The sequence below is a fragment of the Gnatocerus cornutus genome, chromosome 4, assembly GCF_029298725.1.
Source record: "Gnatocerus cornutus isolate USDA-ARS CGAHR chromosome 4, icGnaCorn1.1, whole genome shotgun sequence".
Taxonomy (NCBI): domain Eukaryota; kingdom Metazoa; phylum Arthropoda; class Insecta; order Coleoptera; family Tenebrionidae; genus Gnatocerus; species Gnatocerus cornutus.
Window position 1 is genome coordinate 7,165,053 of NC_142236.1, and position 6,557 is coordinate 7,171,609.

Sequence of the window (6,557 nt, forward strand, 5' to 3'; positions counted from 1 at the left end):
CTGACGTACTTATTAAATTTAATAAAAAATTGAAAATTTTGATTTGAGTTTGTCCAAAAAATTAAAATTTCAATTTTTTAGTTTAAAATTCTGTAACATGTTACATACAATGTACATCTCCTAGTTGGTAAGTTTATTAAATTTCATTGTTTTTTCTTTAAAACTGGCGCACTTTACCATTTATTAATTTACTAGAAAATATTTCTAAAATTGTAATTTTTTGTTTTAAAATTCTGAAGTTTGTTACATACAATATACGCCTTCCAAGTAATAAGTCCGAAAATTTAATTGATTTTTCATTAAAACTAACAAAGTTACAAAATTTAATAGAAAATTTTGATTTGAGTTAGTCTGAAAATAGAAATTTTTTAAAATTGTAGCTTTTTGTTTTAAAATTCTGTTATTTATTTATATGTAATGTACGTGTCCTAATTAATAAATTGATCAAATTTTGTTGATTTCCCGTTAAGACTTACCTATTGAATTTACTAGAAAATTTTGGTTTACGAGTTCGTCAAAAAAATGAAAATTTCTAAAATTCTTATTTTTATTTTAAAATTCTGTAATTTATTACATACAATGTACATCTCCTAATTAGTATGTCTACCAAATTTCATTGATTTTTCCTTAAAACTGACGGAGTTCCTGAATTTAATAAAACATTTTGATTTATAAATTTGTCCAAAAATAAATTTTTTTTCGGATTTTTACTTTTTGTTTTAAAATTTAGTAATTTGTTACAAACAATGTACGTCTCTTAAGTAATGATTTCACTAAATTCATTAATTTCTCGTTAACATTGACGGACTTACTGAATTTATTAGCAAATTTTGGTTTATGAGTTCGTCCAAAAATGAAACATTCTAACATTTCTGTTTCTTGCTGTAAAGTTCTATAATTTAATACACTCAATGAACAGAGTTAATTCTTTCACCTTTTTTTTTTCTTTTCATTTTGAAATTGTCAGAGTTACAGAGTTTAAAGTTTGATTTCGTACAACCAAATAAAAAAATTCCAAAATTTGTATTTCTTGTTCTAAAATTCTGGAATTTTGTAGACATAATAACTTCCAATTAAGTAATAAATCCACCAAATTACATCTCATTTTTATAAAAATTGCCAAACTTTTAGAGCGTGTACCAAAAAACTTTTGATTCTAAAGTGGCTTCACAAAAAATCTAAAATTGCTGTTCCTTGTTTTAAAATTCTACAAATTTGTACACTTAACTAATCCTCCAAAAGTTAAAGTCAACTATATTTTATTGCTTTAACGTTAAAACTGTCTTATATTTAGAATTGAACAGAAAATTTTGAAATTTGAGTTTATCGTCCAAAAAAATTGTTCAATGTTAACTTTTTGTTCCAAAATTTCGTAATTTAGTACACCTGATGTCTTCTTTCGAAGAAACAATTTCACCAAATTTTATTGCTTTGGCATTGCAAATTTTGAGTTTGTCCTAAAATCGTCAAAAATTATTTTGACTTCTGCATTGTCTATAAGTACGTAGAGAACCCGCCTTTGAAGCTATAACTCCACCTAATTTCACTGCGTTAACGCAAAGAATGCAAAGCACCGCACGTCAATAAACCGAAGTTCAACTAATTCACTGTTATGTGAAGCAAAAACAATTAATCCAATCTATTCAGTTGATTTAGAAGCAGATCGTCATTTTTAATTAGCCTTCTATTAGGAAAAGTGACTTAAGAGCAGAATTTTATAACAAATTAAAACGTTTTGACTTTTTGATGAGATCTTCAGGACTGAATGTGTGAAAAAAAGAGGATGATTGGCCATTTCCTTGTTATTATTCCTTTTTATTGTTTCAATAATTTTATTCAATTTTTCTTACTTCTTGCTTAATCCCATTCTATACTAGACACTTTTTGTTTATTAAGAGGATCTTGGATATTTTTTCTTCAGCAATCATTTTTATTAATTTCTTAACGGTTCTATTAACACGATCTGTATCGTTCTTTTGTTCAATTCTTCTTTAATTAAATCTTCTTTGAGCTTCTTCAGGCTTTTTTTAATGCAATTTAATTGTTCATTGTCTTTAGTTTGATCAGATCAATTTCATTCTATCATTGTCAATAGAGAATCTTAAGCAATTAATTTGAACTCTTTTAGGATTTAGATAAAAAGTCAAAGAACTGAGCTTATTCTCAAAAATTTGTCTTTTATGCACCATAATTTTGCAATGTAACACTGTTAATGAGTAAATCTAAATTAATAATTTCCCCAAATTCGATTTCTGCACCGTTAAAATTACAACCCTTAATAAAAAAACTGCGCTTTTAGCTTCATCCACAAAGTAAAACATTCTAAAATCAGTATCTTCTGCTCTATAATTTGGAAAATTGGCACAGTTAGTAACTAAGTTTAAATTAAAAAATTTTTAAAATGTGGTTGATGTGGCGATATAATTATCAAAACTACGACCCTTAAAAAAATGTACTCTTTGTCTCATGCAAAAATAAAAAGTTCAAAAATCAATGTCTTTTGCTCCATAATTTTAAATTATTAAATTTGGGGGAAATAATAAAAAACTTTAGACTACTAACCTCCCCAAATTTGATTGCTGTAACATTGAAATTATCCTAGTTACAGCCCTTAATTAAAACAAGTGCAGTTTTAGCCTAATCCGAAAAATAAAAATAAGTAGGTATATTCCGCTCAATAATTTTGAAATTAGACACAGTTAATAAATAACTCCAAATTATTAATTGCCTTAAATTTGGTTACTGTGGCATTCAAATTACCAGAATTACAACCCTTAACAAAAAAGTGCAGTTTTTGCTTCATCAAAAAATAAAAAGTTCTAAAATTGCTCTATAATTTTATAATTTTAAAATTTTACATAGTTAATACGCAACTCTAAGTTACAAAGCTCGTAAAATTTTATTGCTATAGAGTTAAAATTAACAAAGTTTCAACCATTAATAAAAAGATTGCAGTTTTAGCTTTATTCAAAAAATAAAACATTCTAAAATGAGTCGCTTCTGCTCTATAATTTTGAAATTTGACACAGTTAATAAATAATTTCGAATTATTAACTGCCTTAAATTTGGTTACTGTAGCATTAAAATTACCAGAATTACAACCCTTAACAAAAAAAATGCAGTTTTTGCTTCATCAAAAAATGAAAAGTTCTAAAATTGGTGTCGTCCGCTCTATAATTTTAAAATTTTATATAGTTAATACGCAACTCAAGTTACAAAGCTCGTAAAATTTTATTGCTATAGAGTTAAAATTGCCAAAGTTTTAACTATTAATAAAAAAAATTGCAGTTTTAGCCTTATTCAAAAAATAAAACATTCTAAAATGAGTCGCTTCTGCTCTATAATTTTTAAATTTGACACAGTTAAGAAATAATTTCGAATTATTAACTGCCTTAAATTTGGTTACAATAGCATTAAAATTACCAGAATTACAACCCTTAACAAAAAAAAATGCAGTTTTTGCTTCATCAAAAAATGAAAAGTTCTAAAATTGGTGTCGTCCGCTCTTTAATTTTAAAATTTTATATAGTTAATACGCAACTCTACGTTACAAAGCTCGTAAAATTTTATTACTATAGAGTTAAAATTGCCAAAGTTTTAACTATTAATAAAAAAAATTGCAGTTTTAGCTTTATTCAAAAAATAAAACATTCTAAAATGAGTCGCTTCTTCTCTATAATTTTTAAATTTGACACAGTTAATAAATAATTTTGAATTATTAAATGCCTTAAATTTGGTTACAGTAGCATTAAAATTACCAGAATTACAACCCTTAACAAAAAAATGCAGTTTTTGCTTCATCCAAAAAATGAAAAGTTCTAAAATTGGTGTCGTCCGCTCTATAATTTTAAAATTTAACACAGTTAATACGCAACTCCAAGTTTCTAAGCTCGTAAAATTTTATTGCTATAGAGTTAAAATTAGCAAAGTTTCAACCATTAATAAAAAAATTGCAGTTTTAGCTTTATTCAAAAAATAAAACATTCTAAAATGAGTCGCTTCTGCTCTATAATTTTGAAATTTGACACAGTTAATAAATAATTTCGAATTATTAAATGCCTTAAATTTGGTTACTGTAGCATTAAAATTACCAGAATTACAACCCTTAACAAAAAAAAATGCAGTTTTTGCTTCATCAAAAAATGAAAAGTTCTAAAATTGGTGTCGTCCGCTCTTTAATTTTAAAATTTTATATAGTTAATACGCAACTCTACGTTACAAAGCTCGTAAAATTTTATTGCTATAGAGTTAAAATTGCCAAAGTTTTAACTATTAATAAAAAAAATTGCAGTTTTAGCCTTATTCAAAAAATAAAACATTCTAAAATGAGTCGCTTCTTCTCTATAATTTTGAAATTTGACACAGTTAATAAATAATTTCGAATTATTAACTGCCTTAAATTTGGTTACAGTAGCATTAAAATTACCAGAATTACAACCCTTAACAAAAAAATGCAGTTTTTGCTTCATCCAAAAAATGAAAAGTTCTAAAATTGGTGTCGTCCGCTCTATAATTTTAAAATTTGACACAGTTAATACGCAACTCCAAGTTTCTAAGCTCGTAAAATTTTATTGCTATAGAGTTAAAATTAGCAAAGTTTCAACCATTAATAAAAAAATTGCAGTTTTCGCTTTATTCAAAAAATAAAACATTCTAAAATGAGTCGCTTCTGCTCCATAATTTTGAAATTTGACACAGTTAATAAGTATCTTTAAATTATTAACTGCTTCAAATTTGATTACTGTAGCGTTAAAATTACAAAACCACAATTCTTAACAAAAAAATTGCAGTTTTTGCCTCATTCAAAAAAATAAAAAGTTCTAAAATCGGTATCTTCCGCTCTATAATTTTGAAATTTAGGAGAGATAATAAAGAGCTTTATATTACTAATCTCGCCAAATTTGGTTGCTGTAATATTAAAATTACCCTTAAATTAAAAAAATGCAGTTTTAGCTTCAACCAAAAAATAAAAAATTCTAAAATCAGTGCTCTATAATTTTAAAAGTTGACACAATTAACAAATATCTTTAATTTATTATACTTTAAATTTGATTGTTGTTGCGCTAAAATTACCAGAATTACAACCTTTAATAAAAAAATGCAGTTATAACCTTGTTATAAAAAATAAAAAGTTCTAAAATCGGTGTCTTCCTCTCTATTTGAAATTTGAAACAGTTAAGATGAAACTCCAGAGTTTCAACCCTTTATAAAAAAAATTGCAACTTTTGCCGCATCCTAAAAATAAAAAATTCCTAAATCTTCTGCGCTACGATTTTGAAATTTGGAACAGTCAGTAACCAAATCTACATTAGTTACCTCCCTAATTGTAATTGCTGCAGCATTAAAATGACCAAAATAGCGCTTTTAATCAAGTTTTTTGAAAAATTTTGGTTTATCTTCAGATCAAAAATTGCAAAAATTGTTCTAATTACTAACGTCTCTAAATTTTGTTAATGTAACTTTAAAATTGCCAGAGTTACAACCCTTAATAAAAAAATTCCTGTTTTCGATTTATCCAAATACTTTTTTTTTATAAATTGTATCCATTCTATAATTTTGAAATTTGGCACAGTTAATTAGCTATTCCAAATTACCAACCTCTTTAAAAGGTGTTAAGAAAATTTGAGTTTAATTAATTTACATCGAAATTGGCAAAATTTAAATAAGACTCGACTTTTGTCCAGAAAATTGGTAATTGTTAATATTTGTCAATTTTAAACAAATATGTTTGAGAATCATTCAAAAAAAATCTCGTTGACTTGCACAAAGTGCGCACTATTGAGAAGAAAATTATTCAGTACGTCTTCTAGATAAGTGAACACCAACTATACCACCAAGAGGAATGTCGTCCAAAATTTTTCCCTTATTAAATCAATGCTCTTTGAAACAAATTTCTTATTAGCTAGAGATAATTAGCAAGACTTGCACTCGGCCCTTCTGAAGAATGTAGGTAATAACGTCTTTACAACCCATTAATGTCTTAATTTTACATTCAAGAACTGCAAGAACGGCGATAAATTGTCGATGAACAAAACGGTAAATGAGTAATTGCTATAATATAGTATATACATTTTACGGCATTGTTATAAAATCCATAATTAAAGAACTGCTATAAAGTTTTTTCGCAGTTAGAAATACTTTCACAAGAATTCCATGACCTAGTCGGAGCGGTAGCACAACCTCCATCACCTGGTGCTCTTCCCCGAAGAGGCCATCATTCACCTGCTCTGGTTATTTGCAAACCTCGCCAACAAAAACTTGCGCTAGTCTAAACGAGCTCCGAGTCGCTCGTTGTTCGAATTGAGGTTAAGTTTTTTCGTCGCCTCTGCCTTTCCAAAACGTTTTTTGTGTTCTTCTTGGTGGTTATTACCTTTCGGCGATGTCATCAGCCTCGGAGCACGGGAATAGGAATCACCCAACACCACATCACTATGTCATAAACCAAACATCGTTTAGCACGCGTATCATGACCGGCGCGTGTATGGCTTTAGGTGGTAGAACGTCGTCTTCGATGAGGCACGCTCGAGCTCGGTCAGCGACTGACTGAAGGAGAGACG

The 6,557-nt window shown here is 27.6% G+C and overlaps 1 protein-coding gene across 1 annotated transcript in view; it reads right to left on the reverse strand.

The window, feature by feature from the left end:
- The window catches only part of m (zona pellucida domain-containing protein miniature), a 52,826-nt gene extending 46,269 nt beyond the window's left edge, over nt 1-6,557 (reverse strand). Inside the window, exon 1 of the mRNA XM_088034227.1 lies at nt 6,371-6,557. The gene's annotated coding sequence lies outside the window, so the exon portion shown is untranslated. The remainder of the gene's footprint in view (nt 1-6,370) is intronic.